General features: G+C 47.4%; 10 non-coding genes and 1 pseudogene across 10 annotated transcripts; all 11 read left to right on the top strand.

Annotated features, from left to right (window-relative positions):
* Positions 1 to 898: 898 nt before the first annotated feature.
* On the top strand, positions 899 to 1089 carry LOC142281087 (U2 spliceosomal RNA). Its single transcript, XR_012743232.1, has one exon. It is a non-coding gene; the product is annotated as a U2 spliceosomal RNA (small nuclear RNA).
* Positions 1090 to 2206: 1117 nt separating this feature from the next.
* Positions 2207 to 2397, top strand: LOC142281086 (U2 spliceosomal RNA). Its single transcript, XR_012743231.1, has one exon. It is a non-coding gene; the product is annotated as a U2 spliceosomal RNA (small nuclear RNA).
* A 1117-nt stretch (positions 2398 to 3514) lies between these two features.
* Positions 3515 to 3705, top strand: LOC142281085 (U2 spliceosomal RNA). The gene has a single exon (XR_012743230.1). It is a non-coding gene; the product is annotated as a U2 spliceosomal RNA (small nuclear RNA).
* A 1117-nt stretch (positions 3706 to 4822) lies between these two features.
* Positions 4823 to 5013, top strand: LOC142281084 (U2 spliceosomal RNA). The gene has a single exon (XR_012743229.1). It is a non-coding gene; the product is annotated as a U2 spliceosomal RNA (small nuclear RNA).
* A 1117-nt stretch (positions 5014 to 6130) lies between these two features.
* On the top strand, positions 6131 to 6321 carry LOC142281146 (U2 spliceosomal RNA). Its single transcript, XR_012743288.1, has one exon. It is a non-coding gene; the product is annotated as a U2 spliceosomal RNA (small nuclear RNA).
* A 1117-nt stretch (positions 6322 to 7438) lies between these two features.
* Positions 7439 to 7629, top strand: LOC142281083 (U2 spliceosomal RNA). The gene has a single exon (XR_012743228.1). It is a non-coding gene; the product is annotated as a U2 spliceosomal RNA (small nuclear RNA).
* A 1117-nt stretch (positions 7630 to 8746) lies between these two features.
* LOC142281176 (U2 spliceosomal RNA) lies at positions 8747 to 8888 on the top strand (annotated as a pseudogene).
* Positions 8889 to 9632: 744 nt separating this feature from the next.
* On the top strand, positions 9633 to 9825 carry LOC142281158 (U2 spliceosomal RNA). The gene has a single exon (XR_012743300.1). It is a non-coding gene; the product is annotated as a U2 spliceosomal RNA (small nuclear RNA).
* Positions 9826 to 10942: 1117 nt separating this feature from the next.
* On the top strand, positions 10943 to 11133 carry LOC142281082 (U2 spliceosomal RNA). The gene has a single exon (XR_012743227.1). It is a non-coding gene; the product is annotated as a U2 spliceosomal RNA (small nuclear RNA).
* Positions 11134 to 12250: 1117 nt separating this feature from the next.
* On the top strand, positions 12251 to 12441 carry LOC142281081 (U2 spliceosomal RNA). The gene has a single exon (XR_012743226.1). It is a non-coding gene; the product is annotated as a U2 spliceosomal RNA (small nuclear RNA).
* Positions 12442 to 13558: 1117 nt separating this feature from the next.
* Positions 13559 to 13749, top strand: LOC142281080 (U2 spliceosomal RNA). Its single transcript, XR_012743225.1, has one exon. It is a non-coding gene; the product is annotated as a U2 spliceosomal RNA (small nuclear RNA).
* The last annotated feature ends 2983 nt before the right edge of the window (positions 13750 to 16732 follow it).

The raw sequence follows: 16732 nt of genomic DNA, 5'->3' as shown, positions 1-16732 counted from the left end.
TTGGACAAAGTGGAGTCAGATGCTGCAGTGACCACAGGTGTGAGAGGATCTACAATTGGCATCTGGTGTTATCTCTCTGCTTCCACTCCAAATAAAGTTACCTGTTGTTACCTGAACGTCAAATACTAAGAATGGGCGGCCTATGAAAGAATTAGTACTTTCATTAAGTATACTAAACCGGCTAATTGGGAATAGACAAACTGTAAAAAGCCCTCTGAGAAAGCCCCTCTCTAACCTTTGTTAGTAAGCTTTTCTGTAGCCTGCCTGTTGATGTATTTTCGGTTTGAACAGTGCACAACATGAAGAGACGGAACACTGGCGGCTTGTCACAATGCCCCCCGATGACATCACAATAGCGCTGCTGCCTAGAAAACAAGCTGCGCAGAAGAAGTTGTTCTTTGGGTGGGAGGGTGGGCTAGTGGAAGGAGGGGGCAATCTCTTTTTTTCCCGGGTGGTAGGGGGATGACAGGAGAAGGGAAGCGGGTGGTGAGAAAGGTACAGAGGGCAGGGTTTGGGGGCTGGGAAGGAAAGGGAAAAGATTAGGGTTTGGGGATGATGAAAGGGCTTTCTACGGGTAAGGATGGCAAAGGGTGGCAGTGACGGAAAGTCAGGCAACCTGTCCTGTCCGTCTTTTTGTATCGTGAATTGGAAAGACTGCAAGGGGGAGGGGAGTTGCTTGCGCCCTAAAGGAGGAGTTATTCAGATTCATTGCAGTGGGCGGCGGCTGCAAAACGCACCATTCTTCTTGTTTTTGCTCTGCAAAGCAGCCTTTTCAAGGGTTGGCTTGGGTGACAAAATGTCTTGTGTAGGCGTGGGTTTGTCTCCCTCTCGCTCTCTCTCCCTAAGATGTGTCCGGCATAGGCCAGGGTGCCACTCGAGGCCCAAACCAATTCTGGTTATCGCTTCTCGGCCTTTTGGCTAAGATCAAGTGTAGTATCTGTTCTTATCAGTTTAATATCTGATACGTCCCCTATCTGGGGACCATATATTAAATGGATTTTTAGAACAGGGAGATGGAAAAAGAGCTTGCTCTGTCCACTCCACGCATTGACCTGGTATTGCAGTACCTCCAGGAACGGTGCACCCCTTCTTAACCCAGTTTCCAAAAGCAGAACTCGATTCACCTGATTCATATTAGCCCGATTAGCGAATTGAAATGAATTTTTATCTAACACACTTTTTACTTGCTTTATTCATCCAAATAGCAAACTCATCACCACTCAACTTCACCAACTCTGCTATGTCCCGTGCATTATCTTGTTGTCAGTCTAATCTAGATCATGTGTAATTGAATGGAATAGATCCCTTTTGGACAAAGTGGAGTCAGATGCTGCAGTGACCACAGGTGTGAGAGGATCTACAATTGGCATCTGGTGTTATCTCTCTGCTTCCACTCCAAATAAAGTTACCTGTTGTTACCTGAACGTCAAATACTAAGAATGGGCGGCCTATGAAAGAATTAGTACTTTCATTAAGTATACTAAACCGGCTAATTGGGAATAGACAAACTGTAAAAAGCCCTCTGAGAAAGCCCCTCTCTAACCTTTGTTAGTAAGCTTTTCTGTAGCCTGCCTGTTGATGTATTTTCGGTTTGAACAGTGCACAACATGAAGAGACGGAACACTGGCGGCTTGTCACAATGCCCCCCGATGACATCACAATAGCGCTGCTGCCTAGAAAACAAGCTGCGCAGAAGAAGTTGTTCTTTGGGTGGGAGGGTGGGCTAGTGGAAGGAGGGGGCAATCTCTTTTTTTCCCGGGTGGTAGGGGGATGACAGGAGAAGGGAAGCGGGTGGTGAGAAAGGTACAGAGGGCAGGGTTTGGGGGCTGGGAAGGAAAGGGAAAAGATTAGGGTTTGGGGATGATGAAAGGGCTTTCTACGGGTAAGGATGGCAAAGGGTGGCAGTGACGGAAAGTCAGGCAACCTGTCCTGTCCGTCTTTTTGTATCGTGAATTGTAAAGACTGCAAGGGGGAGGGGAGTTGCTTGCGCCCTAAAGGAGGAGTTATTCAGATTCATTGCAGTGGGCGGCGGCTGCAAAACGCACCATTCTTCTTGTTTTTGCTCTGCAAAGCAGCCTTTTCAAGGGTTGGCTTGGGTGACAAAATGTCTTGTGTAGGCGTGGGTTTGTCTCCCTCTCGCTCTCTCTCCCTAAGATGTGTCCGGCATAGGCCAGGGTGCCACTCGAGGCCCAAACCAATTCTGGTTATCGCTTCTCGGCCTTTTGGCTAAGATCAAGTGTAGTATCTGTTCTTATCAGTTTAATATCTGATACGTCCCCTATCTGGGGACCATATATTAAATGGATTTTTAGAACAGGGAGATGGAAAAAGAGCTTGCTCTGTCCACTCCACGCATTGACCTGGTATTGCAGTACCTCCAGGAACGGTGCACCCCTTCTTAACCCAGTTTCCAAAAGCAGAACTCGATTCACCTGATTCATATTAGCCCGATTAGCGAATTGAAATGAATTTTTATCTAACACACTTTTTACTTGCTTTATTCATCCAAATAGCAAACTCATCACCACTCAACTTCACCAACTCTGCTATGTCCCGTGCAGTATCTTGTTGTCAGTCTAATCTAGATCATGTGTAATTGAATGGAATAGATCCCTTTTGGACAAAGTGGAGTCAGATGCTGCAGTGACCACAGGTGTGAGAGGATCTACAATTGGCATCTGGTGTTATCTCTCTGCTTCCACTCCAAATAAAGTTACCTGTTGTTACCTGAACGTCAAATACTAAGAATGGGCGGCCTATGAAAGAATTAGTACTTTCATTAAGTATACTAAACCGGCTAATTGGGAATAGACAAACTGTAAAAAGCCCTCTGAGAAAGCCCCTCTCTAACCTTTGTTAGTAAGCTTTTCTGTAGCCTGCCTGTTGATGTATTTTCGGTTTGAACAGTGCACAACATGAAGAGACGGAACACTGGCGGCTTGTCACAATGCCCCCCGATGACATCACAATAGCGCTGCTGCCTAGAAAACAAGCTGCGCAGAAGAAGTTGTTCTTTGGGTGGGAGGGTGGGCTAGTGGAAGGAGGGGGCAATCTCTTTTTTTCCCGGGTGGTAGGGGGATGACAGGAGAAGGGAAGCGGGTGGTGAGAAAGGTACAGAGGGCAGGGTTTGGGGGCTGGGAAGGAAAGGGAAAAGATTAGGGTTTGGGGATGATGAAAGGGCTTTCTACGGGTAAGGATGGCAAAGGGTGGCAGTGACGGAAAGTCAGGCAACCTGTCCTGTCCGTCTTTTTGTATCGTGAATTGGAAAGACTGCAAGGGGGAGGGGAGTTGCTTGCGCCCTAAAGGAGGAGTTATTCAGATTCATTGCAGTGGGCGGCGGCTGCAAAACGCACCATTCTTCTTGTTTTTGCTCTGCAAAGCAGCCTTTTCAAGGGTTGGCTTGGGTGACAAAATGTCTTGTGTAGGCGTGGGTTTGTCTCCCTCTCGCTCTCTCTCCCTAAGATGTGTCCGGCATAGGCCAGGGTGCCACTCGAGGCCCAAACCAATTCTGGTTATCGCTTCTCGGCCTTTTGGCTAAGATCAAGTGTAGTATCTGTTCTTATCAGTTTAATATCTGATACGTCCCCTATCTGGGGACCATATATTAAATGGATTTTTAGAACAGGGAGATGGAAAAAGAGCTTGCTCTGTCCACTCCACGCATTGACCTGGTATTGCAGTACCTCCAGGAACGGTGCACCCCTTCTTAACCCAGTTTCCAAAAGCAGAACTCGATTCACCTGATTCATATTAGCCCGATTAGCGAATTGAAATGAATTTTTATCTAACACACTTTTTACTTGCTTTATTCATCCAAATAGCAAACTCATCACCACTCAACTTCACCAACTCTGCTATGTCCCGTGCAGTATCTTGTTGTCAGTCTAATCTAGATCATGTGTAATTGAATGGAATAGATCCCTTTTGGACAAAGTGGAGTCAGATGCTGCAGTGACCACAGGTGTGAGAGGATCTACAATTGGCATCTGCTGTTATCTCTCTGCTTCCACTCCAAATAAAGTTACCTGTTGTTACCTGAACGTCAAATACTAAGAATGGGCGGCCTATGAAAGAATTAGTACTTTCATTAAGTATACTAAACCGGCTAATTGGGAATAGACAAACTGTAAAAAGCCCTCTGAGAAAGCCCCTCTCTAACCTTTGTTAGTAAGCTTTTCTGTAGCCTGCCTGTTGATGTATTTTCGGTTTGAACAGTGCACAACATGAAGAGACGGAACACTGGCGGCTTGTCACAATGCCCCCCGATGACATCACAATAGCGCTGCTGCCTAGAAAACAAGCTGCGCAGAAGAAGTTGTTCTTTGGGTGGGAGGGTGGGCTAGTGGAAGGAGGGGGCAATCTCTTTTTTTCCCGGGTGGTAGGGGGATGACAGGAGAAGGGAAGCGGGTGGTGAGAAAGGTACAGAGGGCAGGGTTTGGGGGCTGGGAAGGAAAGGGAAAAGATTAGGGTTTGGGGATGATGAAAGGGCTTTCTACGGGTAAGGATGGCAAAGGGTGGCAGTGACGGAAAGTCAGGCAACCTGTCCTGTCCGTCTTTTTGTATCGTGAATTGGAAAGACTGCAAGGGGGAGGGGAGTTGCTTGCGCCCTAAAGGAGGAGTTATTCAGATTCATTGCAGTGGGCGGCGGCTGCAAAACGCACCATTCTTCTTGTTTTTGCTCTGCAAAGCAGCCTTTTCAAGGGTTGGCTTGGGTGACAAAATGTCTTGTGTAGGCGTGGGTTTGTCTCCCTCTCGCTCTCTCTCCCTAAGATGTGTCCGGCATAGGCCAGGGTGCCACTCGAGGCCCAAACCAATTCTGGTTATCGCTTCTCGGCCTTTTGGCTAAGATCAAGTGTAGTATCTGTTCTTATCAGTTTAATATCTGATACGTCCCCTATCTGGGGACCATATATTAAATGGATTTTTAGAACAGGGAGATGGAAAAAGAGCTTGCTCTGTCCACTCCACGCATTGACCTGGTATTGCAGTACCTCCAGGAACGGTGCACCCCTTCTTAACCCAGTTTCCAAAAGCAGAACTCGATTCACCTGATTCATATTAGCCCGATTAGCGAATTGAAATGAATTTTTATCTAACACACTTTTTACTTGCTTTATTCATCCAAATAGCAAACTCATCACCACTCAACTTCACCAACTCTGCTATGTCCCGTGCAGTATCTTGTTGTCAGTCTAATCTAGATCATGTGTAATTGAATGGAATAGATCCCTTTTGGACAAAGTGGAGTCAGATGCTGCAGTGACCACAGGTGTGAGAGGATCTACAATTGGCATCTGGTGTTATCTCTCTGCTTCCACTCCAAATAAAGTTACCTGTTGTTACCTGAACGTCAAATACTAAGAATGGGCGGCCTATGAAAGAATTAGTACTTTCATTAAGTATACTAAACCGGCTAATTGGGAATAGACAAACTGTAAAAAGCCCTCTGAGAAAGCCCCTCTCTAACCTTTGTTAGTAAGCTTTTCTGTAGCCTGCCTGTTGATGTATTTTCGGTTTGAACAGTGCACAACATGAAGAGACGGAACACTGGCGGCTTGTCACAATGCCCCCCGATGACATCACAATAGCGCTGCTGCCTAGAAAACAAGCTGCGCAGAAGAAGTTGTTCTTTGGGTGGGAGGGTGGGCTAGTGGAAGGAGGGGGCAATCTCTTTTTTTCCCGGGTGGTAGGGGGATGACAGGAGAAGGGAAGCGGGTGGTGAGAAAGGTACAGAGGGCAGTGTTTGGGAGCTGGGAAGGAAAGGGAAAAGATTAGGGTTTGGGGATGATGAAAGGGCTTTCTACGGGTAAGGATGGCAAAGGGTGGCAGTGACGGAAAGTCAGGCAACCTGTCCTGTCCGTCTTTTTGTATCGTGAATTGGAAAGACTGCAAGGGGGAGGGGAGTTGCTTGCGCCCTAAAGGAGGAGTTATTCAGATTCATTGCAGTGGGCGGCGGCTGCAAAACGCACCATTCTTCTTGTTTTTGCTCTGCAAAGCAGCCTTTTCAAGGGTTGGCTTGGGTGACAAAATGTCTTGTGTAGGCGTGGGTTTGTCTCCCTCTCGCTCTCTCTCCCTAAGATGTGTCCGGCATAGGCCAGGGTGCCACTCGAGGCCCAAACCAATTCTGGTTATCGCTTCTCGGCCTTTTGGCTAAGATCAAGTGTAGTATCTGTTCTTATCAGTTTAATATCTGATACGTCCCCTATCTGGGGACCATATATTAAATGGATTTTTAGAACAGGGAGATGGAAAAAGAGCTTGCTCTGTCCACTCCACGCATTGACCTGGTATTACAGTACCTCCAGGAACGGTGCACCCCTTCTTAACCCAGTTTCCAAAAGCAGAACTCGATTCACCTGATTCATATTAGCCCGATTAGCGAATTGAAATGAATTTTTATCTAACACACTTTTTACTTGCTTTATTCATCCAAATAGCAAACTCATCACCACTCAACTTCACCAACTCTGCTATGTCCCGTGCAGTATCTTGTTGTCAGTCTAATCTAGATCATGTGTAATTGAATGGAATAGATCCCTTTTGGACAAAGTGGAGTCAGATGCTGCAGTGACCACAGGTGTGAGAGGATCTACAATTGGCATCTGGTGTTATCTCTCTGCTTCCACTCCAAATAAAGTTACCTGTTGTTACCTGAACGTCAAATACTAAGAATGGGCGGCCTATGAAAGAATTAGTACTTTCATTAAGTATACTAAACCGGCTAATTGGGAATAGACAAACTGTAAAAAGCCCTCTGAGAAAGCCCCTCTCTAACCTTTGTTAGTAAGCTTTTCTGTAGCCTGCCTGTTGATGTATTTTCGGTTTGAACAGTGCACAACATGAAGAGACGGAACACTGGCGGCTTGTCACAATGCCCCCCGATGACATCACAATAGCGCTGCTGCCTAGAAAACAAGCTGCGCAGAAGAAGTTGTTCTTTGGGTGGGAGGGTGGGCTAGTGGAAGGAGGGGGCAATCTCTTTTTTTCCCGGGTGGTAGGGGGATGACAGGAGAAGGGAAGCGGGTGGTGAGAAAGGTACAGAGGGCAGGGTTTGGGGGCTGGGAAGGAAAGGGAAAAGATTAGGGTTTGGGGATGATGAAAGGGCTTTCTACGGGTAAGGATGGCAAAGGGTGGCAGTGACGGAAAGTCAGGCAACCTGTCCTGTCCGTCTTTTTGTATCGTGAATTGGAAAGACTGCAAGGGGGAGGGGAGTTGCTTGCGCCCTAAAGGAGGAGTTATTCAGATTCATTGCAGTGGGCGGCGGCTGCAAAACGCACCATTCTTCTTGTTTTTGCTCTGCAAAGCAGCCTTTTCAAGGGTTGGCTTGGGTGACAAAATGTCTTGTGTAGGCGTGGGTTTGTCTCCCTCTCGCTCTCTCTCCCTAAGATGTGTCCGGCATAGGCCAGGGTGCCACTCGAGGCCCAAACCAATTCTGGTTATCGCTTCTCGGCCTTTTGGCTAAGATCAAGTGTAGTATCTGTTCTTATCAGTTTAATATCTGATACGTCCCCTATCTGGGGACCATATATTAAATGGATTTTTAGAACAGGGAGATGGAAAAAGAGCTTGCTCTGTCCACTCCACGCATTGACCTGGTATTGCAGTACCTCCAGGAACGGTGCACCCCTTCTTAACCCAGTTTCCAAAAGCAGAACTCGATTCACCTGATTCATATTAGCCCGATTAGCGAATTGAAATGAATTTTTATCTAACACACTTTTTACTTGCTTTATTCATCCAAATAGCAAACTCATCACCACTCAACTTCACCAACTCTGCTATGTCCCGTGCAGTATCTTGTTGTCAGTCTAATCTAGATCATGTGTAATTGAATGGAATAGATCCCTTTTGGACAAAGTGGAGTCAGATGCTGCAGTGACCACAGGTGTGAGAGGATCTACAATTGGCATCTGGTGTTATCTCTCTGCTTCCACTCCAAATAAAGTTACCTGTTGTTACCTGAACGTCAAATACTAAGAATGGGCGGCCTATGAAAGAATTAGTACTTTCATTAAGTATACTAAACCGGCTAATTGGGAATAGACAAACTGTAAAAAGCCCTCTGAGAAAGCCCCTCTCTAACCTTTGTTAGTAAGCTTTTCTGTAGCCTGCCTGTTGATGTATTTTCGGTTTGAACAGTGCACAACATGAAGAGACGGAACACTGGCGGCTTGTCACAATGCCCCCCGATGACATCACAATAGCGCTGCTGCCTAGAAAACAAGCTGCGCAGAAGAAGTTGTTCTTTGGGTGGGAGGGTGGGCTAGTGGAAGGAGGGGGCAATCTCTTTTTTTCCCGGGTGGTAGGGGGATGACAGGAGAAGGGAAGCGGGTGGTGAGAAAGGTACAGAGGGCAGGGTTTGGGGGCTGGGAAGGAAAGGGAAAAGATTAGGGTTTGGGGATGATGAAAGGGCTTTCTACGGGTAAGGATGGCAAAGGGTGGCAGTGACGGAAAGTCAGGCAACCTGTCCTGTCCGTCTTTTTGTATCGTGAATTGGAAAGACTGCAAGGGGGAGGGGAGTTGCTTGCGCCCTAAAGGAGGAGTTATTCAGATTCATTGCAGTGGGCGGCGGCTGCAAAACGCACCATTCTTCTTGTTTTTGCTCTGCAAAGCAGCCTTTTCAAGGGTTGGCTTGGGTGACAAAATGTCTTGTGTAGGCGTGGGTTTGTCTCCCTCTCGCTCTCTCTCCCTAAGATGTGTCCGGCATAGGCCAGGGTGCCACTCGAGGCCCAAACCAATTCTGGTTATCGCTTCTCGGCCTTTTGGCTAAGATCAAGTGTAGTATCGTTCGAAAAGGTGGTTTAAGGCTCCGGCCACCTTAGTACAATGATGCAATGCACACTGGAAGGTTGCGCTTGTTAGTACTTTGGGAGGATAGTATATCCATCTAGAGGAAACCATGGCCCTACCAGGATCGAGGCTATTAGACTGAGTAAGTGTGGGGGCTATGGTGCAATGTGCCCCAGGATTGACGACCCTGGAGTGAGTCTGAGCTTGCTGGCTTGGGACCCCGGCGAGCCTTGGGCTCTGTAGCACACCGTACCTTGCCTTTTCATACTTTCTGAGCATATTTGCTCTATCCCGGCCTTCTGGCTAGGAAGGGAAATTTTTATAATCATGGTCGGAGGTCCGTTCAGCTTTGGGCTGAGAAACCAACACCCGGTTGGAGGTCTGGGTCAGCTTTGGCTGAGAAACCAACACCCGGTTGGAGGTCCGGGTCAGCTTCGGCTGAGAAACCAACACCCGGTTGGAGGTCCGGGTCAGCTTCGGCTGAGAAACCAACACCCGGTTGGAGGTCCGGGTCAGCTTCGGCTGAGAAACCAACACCCGGTTGGAGGTCCGGTTAGCCTTGGGCTGAGAAACCAACACCGGTTGACGGTCCGGGCAGTTTCGGCTGCGAAACCAACAACTAGTAGCTCTCTACTCCACTTGGGTAAGATGCCTGGGTGGACGCTGGGAGCAACGACAAGGCTCAACCAGGCTTCGGCATGGGGGAGCACCGAAGATCCCTGACCCTTGCTGTGGCCTTCTGGCTCGGAGGGACGGGGTTGATTTTTGGGGACCCTCTCCTCACGGAGGGGTCCACACGAATCCTAGCCTTTGCACTGTTTTTGGTGTGACTTTGGTCATGCATTTTTTGCGGTGCTTTGGAAAGCTTCATTAAATCAAAAATCTGTTCTTATCAGTTTAATATCTGATACGTCCCCTATCTGGGGACCATATATTAAATGGATTTTTAGAACAGGGAGATGGAAAAAGAGCTTGCTCTGTCCACTCCACGCATTGACCTGGTATTGCAGTACCTCCAGGAACGGTGCACCCCTTCTTAACCCAGTTTCCAAAAGCAGAACTCGATTCACCTGATTCATATTAGCCCGATTAGCGAATTGAAATGAATTTTTATCTAACACACTTTTTACTTGCTTTATTCATCCAAATAGCAAACTCATCACCACTCAACTTCACCAACTCTGCTATGTCCCGTGCAGTATCTTGTTGTCAGTCTAATCTAGATCATGTGTAATTGAATGGAATAGATCCCTTTTGGACAAAGTGGAGTCAGATGCTGCAGTGACCACAGGTGTGAGAGGATCTACAATTGGCATCTGGTGTTATCTCTCTGCTTCCACTCCAAATAAAGTTACCTGTTGTTACCTGAACGTCAAATACTAAGAATGGGCGGCCTATGAAAGAATTAGTACTTTCATTAAGTATACTAAACCGGCTAATTGGGAATAGACAAACTGTAAAAAGCCCTCTGAGAAAGCCCCTCTCTAACCTTTGTTAGTAAGCTTTTCTGTAGCCTGCCTGTTGATGTATTTTCGGTTTGAACAGTGCACAACATGAAGAGACGGAACACTGGCGGCTTGTCACAATGCCCCCCGATGACATCACAATAGCGCTGCTGCCTAGAAAACAAGCTGCGCAGAAGAAGTTGTTCTTTGGGTGGGAGGGTGGGCTAGTGGAAGGAGGGGGCAATCTCTTTTTTTCCCGGGTGGTAGGGGGATGACAGGAGAAGGGAAGCGGGTGGTGAGAAAGGTACAGAGGGCAGGGTTTGGGGGCTGGGAAGGAAAGGGAAAAGATTAGGGTTTGGGGATGATGAAAGGGCTTTCTACGGGTAAGGATGGCAAAGGGTGGCAGTGACGGAAAGTCAGGCAACCTGTCCTGTCCGTCTTTTTGTATCGTGAATTGGAAAGACTGCAAGGGGGAGGGGAGTTGCTTGCGCCCTAAAGGAGGAGTTATTCAGATTCATTGCAGTGGGCGGCGGCTGCAAAACGCACCATTCTTCTTGTTTTTGCTCTGCAAAGCAGCCTTTTCAAGGGTTGGCTTGGGTGACAAAATGTCTTGTGTAGGCGTGGGTTTGTCTCCCTCTCGCTCTCTCTCCCTAAGATGTGTCCGGCATAGGCCAGGGTGCCACTCGAGGCCCAAACCAATTCTGGTTATCGCTTCTCGGCCTTTTGGCTAAGATCAAGTGTAGTATCTGTTCTTATCAGTTTAATATCTGATACGTCCCCTATCTGGGGACCATATATTAAATGGATTTTTAGAACAGGGAGATGGAAAAAGAGCTTGCTCTGTCCACTCCACGCATTGACCTGGTATTGCAGTACCTCCAGGAACGGTGCACCCCTTCTTAACCCAGTTTCCAAAAGCAGAACTCGATTCACCTGATTCATATTAGCCCGATTAGCGAATTGAAATGAATTTTTATCTAACACACTTTTTACTTGCTTTATTCATCCAAATAGCAAACTCATCACCACTCAACTTCACCAACTCTGCTATGTCCCGTGCAGTATCTTGTTGTCAGTCTAATCTAGATCATGTGTAATTGAATGGAATAGATCCCTTTTGGACAAAGTGGAGTCAGATGCTGCAGTGACCACAGGTGTGAGAGGATCTACAATTGGCATCTGGTGTTATCTCTCTGCTTCCACTCCAAATAAAGTTACCTGTTGTTACCTGAACGTCAAATACTAAGAATGGGCGGCCTATGAAAGAATTAGTACTTTCATTAAGTATACTAAACCGGCTAATTGGGAATAGACAAACTGTAAAAAGCCCTCTGAGAAAGCCCCTCTCTAACCTTTGTTAGTAAGCTTTTCTGTAGCCTGCCTGTTGATGTATTTTCGGTTTGAACAGTGCACAACATGAAGAGACGGAACACTGGCGGCTTGTCACAATGCCCCCCGATGACATCACAATAGCGCTGCTGCCTAGAAAACAAGCTGCGCAGAAGAAGTTGTTCTTTGGGTGGGAGGGTGGGCTAGTGGAAGGAGGGGGCAATCTCTTTTTTTCCCGGGTGGTAGGGGGATGACAGGAGAAGGGAAGCGGGTGGTGAGAAAGGTACAGAGGGCAGGGTTTGGGGGCTGGGAAGGAAAGGGAAAAGATTAGGGTTTGGGGATGATGAAAGGGCTTTCTACGGGTAAGGATGGCAAAGGGTGGCAGTGACGGAAAGTCAGGCAACCTGTCCTGTCCGTCTTTTTGTATCGTGAATTGGAAAGACTGCAAGGGGGAGGGGAGTTGCTTGCGCCCTAAAGGAGGAGTTATTCAGATTCATTGCAGTGGGCGGCGGCTGCAAAACGCACCATTCTTCTTGTTTTTGCTCTGCAAAGCAGCCTTTTCAAGGGTTGGCTTGGGTGACAAAATGTCTTGTGTAGGCGTGGGTTTGTCTCCCTCTCGCTCTCTCTCCCTAAGATGTGTCCGGCATAGGCCAGGGTGCCACTCGAGGCCCAAACCAATTCTGGTTATCGCTTCTCGGCCTTTTGGCTAAGATCAAGTGTAGTATCTGTTCTTATCAGTTTAATATCTGATACGTCCCCTATCTGGGGACCATATATTAAATGGATTTTTAGAACAGGGAGATGGAAAAAGAGCTTGCTCTGTCCACTCCACGCATTGACCTGGTATTGCAGTACCTCCAGGAACGGTGCACCCCTTCTTAACCCAGTTTCCAAAAGCAGAACTCGATTCACCTGATTCATATTAGCCCGATTAGCGAATTGAAATGAATTTTTATCTAACACACTTTTTACTTGCTTTATTCATCCAAATAGCAAACTCATCACCACTCAACTTCACCAACTCTGCTATGTCCCGTGCAGTATCTTGTTGTCAGTCTAATCTAGATCATGTGTAATTGAATGGAATAGATCCCTTTTGGACAAAGTGGAGTCAGATGCTGCAGTGACCACAGGTGTGAGAGGATCTACAATTGGCATCTGGTGTTATCTCTCTGCTTCCACTCCAAATAAAGTTACCTGTTGTTACCTGAACGTCAAATACTAAGAATGGGCGGCCTATGAAAGAATTAGTACTTTCATTAAGTATACTAAACCGGCTAATTGGGAATAGACAAACTGTAAAAAGCCCTCTGAGAAAGCCCCTCTCTAACCTTTGTTAGTAAGCTTTTCTGTAGCCTGCCTGTTGATGTATTTTCGGTTTGAACAGTGCACAACATGAAGAGACGGAACACTGGCGGCTTGTCACAATGCCCCCCGATGACATCACAATAGCGCTGCTGCCTAGAAAACAAGCTGCGCAGAAGAAGTTGTTCTTTGGGTGGGAGGGTGGGCTAGTGGAAGGAGGGGGCAATCTCTTTTTTTCCCGGGTGGTAGGGGGATGACAGGAGAAGGGAAGCGGGTGGTGAGAAAGGTACAGAGGGCAGGGTTTGGGGGCTGGGAAGGAAAGGGAAAAGATTAGGGTTTGGGGATGATGAAAGGGCTTTCTACGGGTAAGGATGGCAAAGGGTGGCAGTGACGGAAAGTCAGGCAACCTGTCCTGTCCGTCTTTTTGTATCGTGAATTGGAAAGACTGCAAGGGGGAGGGGAGTTGCTTGCGCCCTAAAGGAGGAGTTATTCAGATTCATTGCAGTGGGCGGCAGCTGCAAAACGCACCATTCTTCTTGTTTTTGCTCTGCAAAGCAGCCTTTTCAAGGGTTGGCTTGGGTGACAAAATGTCTTGTGTAGGCGTGGGTTTGTCTCCCTCTCGCTCTCTCTCCCTAAGATGTGTCCGGCATAGGCCAGGGTGCCACTCGAGGCCCAAACCAATTCTGGTTATCGCTTCTCGGCCTTTTGGCTAAGATCAAGTGTAGTATCTGTTCTTATCAGTTTAATATCTGATACGTCCCCTATCTGGGGACCATATATTAAATGGATTTTTAGAACAGGGAGATGGAAAAAGAGCTTGCTCTGTCCACTCCACGCATTGACCTGGTATTGCAGTACCTCCAGGAACGGTGCACCCCTTCTTAACCCAGTTTCCAAAAGCAGAACTCGATTCACCTGATTCATATTAGCCCGATTAGCGAATTGAAATGAATTTTTATCTAACACACTTTTTACTTGCTTTATTCATCCAAATAGCAAACTCATCACCACTCAACTTCACCAACTCTGCTATGTCCCGTGCAGTATCTTGTTGTCAGTCTAATCTAGATCATGTGTAATTGAATGGAATAGATCCCTTTTGGACAAAGTGGAGTCAGATGCTGCAGTGACCACAGGTGTGAGAGGATCTACAATTGGCATCTGGTGTTATCTCTCTGCTTCCACTCCAAATAAAGTTACCTGTTGTTACCTGAACGTCAAATACTAAGAATGGGCGGCCTATGAAAGAATTAGTACTTTCATTAAGTATACTAAACCGGCTAATTGGGAATAGACAAACTGTAAAAAGCCCTCTGAGAAAGCCCCTCTCTAACCTTTGTTAGTAAGCTTTTCTGTAGCCTGCCTGTTGATGTATTTTCGGTTTGAACAGTGCACAACATGAAGAGACGGAACACTGGCGGCTTGTCACAATGCCCCCCGATGACATCACAATAGCGCTGCTGCCTAGAAAACAAGCTGCGCAGAAGAAGTTGTTCTTTGGGTGGGAGGGTGGGCTAGTGGAAGGAGGGGGCAATCTCTTTTTTTCCCGGGTGGTAGGGGGATGACAGGAGAAGGGAAGCGGGTGGTGAGAAAGGTACAGAGGGCAGGGTTTGGGGGCTGGGAAGGAAAGGGAAAAGATTAGGGTTTGGGGATGATGAAAGGGCTTTCTACGGGTAAGGATGGCAAAGGGTGGCAGTGACGGAAAGTCAGGCAACCTGTCCTGTCCGTCTTTTTGTATCGTGAATTGGAAAGACTGCAAGGGGGAGGGGAGTTGCTTGCGCCCTAAAGGAGGAGTTATTCAGATTCATTGCAGTGGGCGGCGGCTGCAAAACGCACCATTCTTCTTGTTTTTGCTCTGCAAAGCAGCCTTTTCAAGGGTTGGCTTGGGTGACAAAATGTCTTGTGTAGGCGTGGGTTTGTCTCCCTCTCGCTCTCTCTCCCTAAGATGTGTCCGGCATAGGCCAGGGTGCCACTCGAGGCCCAAACCAATTCTGGTTATCGCTTCTCGGCCTTTTGGCTAAGATCAAGTGTCTTGCCAGAAGGTTCCCAATTGCTACCCTTGGCCTTGTAGCTTAAATGGCTACATGCTGCTATTGGGGGTAGTGAGCAGGAAACGAGAAGGCGACGCCTTTTGGCTAGGATCGTGTGTCTTAGCAGGAGGTCCTCAATTGCTACCCTTGGCCTTGTAGCTTAAATGGCTACATGCTGCTATTGGGGGTAGTGAGCGAGGCTGTTAACCCTTGGTGATCCAGGAGGTGTTTTGAAGATGGGCGCCACCGTCCGTTTTGCTGGGACCGGGGATACCCGGGTCCGTTTTGGTTTCCGTATTGATGTCGCAGAGGAAAAGTTGCAGCAATTCCATCTGGAATACTTGGTGAACAAAGTTCTATATGACATCCTGGATGTGAAGAAGAATGAGATCGTTTGTCTTCAGGAGTTCAGACGAAGTGGACGGTATGTGCTTGTCCTTTCCCATATTGGCGCTTGCCAGAATCTTTATCGGTCCTTGTTAATGAATACTACTAACTCTTTGCTGAGTGGACTTGACTTTACCCTGCTTTATTCTAAGGGCGATGTTCCTTTAGTGGTGTTTATGCACAACCCTTTTGTTAATGTGGCAGAAATCACAGACTTCCTGATGAAGCATTGCAGCTATGTTCAGTACTCACACAAAATTACCAACAAGGAGGGACTCTGGACAGGCAAGCATAAATATTTTGTGCGTTTTGGGGTGGACCCTCAGGGCCCTGGGGGTTTCCGCCACCCTCCCTCTACTTTTCATATTGGGAAAGATTCTGGTTACCTGTTCTATCCAGATGCCCCTTATTTTTGCCGGAAATGTAATGTTTTTGGTCACACTCAGGATAAGTGTCCTTATGAAGCAACCTGTAGGAAATGTAACCAGGTGGGGCACATGGCTAGGGATTGCAGCAACCCCATTGTTTGCAATGCTTGTGGAGAAGTCGGGCATGCCTATCGGGACTGCAGGAACCGCACTAAGACCAGGCTATACGCTCAGGTGGTCGCAGCGGCCCCTGTAGCTCCTGTTAAGGCTGCACCAGCTGCTAGTCACCCTGTTGCTGTTTCTGCTAATGACCCTGTTCTTCTCCCTGTTACTACTGCTCAGGATTTGGATAAAGCTCCTGCAGTCTCTCCATGTCCACCTGATCAAGGAATGGAGGTCTCCGAGCTGGAAGCTGATCTCCCTTGTCACTCTGCTGCCTGTGGCGAGGGGGAAATCGAGGAGGATTTGAGCAAGTCCCCTGCGCTGTCATGGGGTACAACAAAGTCTCTGGTGAGCAAAGATGGTAGTCCAGATGGGCAGGGAGATTTTTCTGCTTCAGCTGCAGTCAGGTCATCGGAGGAGGGGGAGTTTATGGCTGCTAAGAAATTAAAGCTTGCAGACAAGGGGTGGAGCACTGTCAGTACTGCAAGTGCAAGCCCTTTGAGTGATCGGGTCTACCCTGACATTAGCTTTTCACCTGGAGTTGATGATTTTTTTGGGGAGGTTGCAGACACTCACTGCTTTGTGTCTCCCTGCCAGCCTCCAGAAGGAGAAGGTTGAGGCGAAGATGGCCAGCTTACGGTTACCTGGTTAAACTAGTAAGAACATGGCTCCCAAAACTACATGTAATGTCCTATCCTTGAATGTGAGACAAATTAAATCCAGAGGAAGAAGAGCTACTATCCTCAAATATGTTTCTAAAATAGGTGCAGATATCTTTTGTTTGCAGGAGTGCGGACTGTTTGATGCTCCTACGGATCAAGATTGGCCTCATGGACAACACATTTGGTCTGGTTCGTCTGTAAATAAAAATGATGGTGTGGGGATTCTGTTGGGTAACAAGGACTTTTCTTTTGAT

This window comes from Anomaloglossus baeobatrachus, unplaced genomic scaffold (assembly GCF_048569485.1).
Source record: "Anomaloglossus baeobatrachus isolate aAnoBae1 unplaced genomic scaffold, aAnoBae1.hap1 Scaffold_467, whole genome shotgun sequence".
Lineage (NCBI taxonomy): Eukaryota > Metazoa > Chordata > Amphibia > Anura > Aromobatidae > Anomaloglossus > Anomaloglossus baeobatrachus.
Note: the sequence above shows the minus strand (reverse complement) of the source record. Positions and strands in the feature narration are given on the sequence as shown.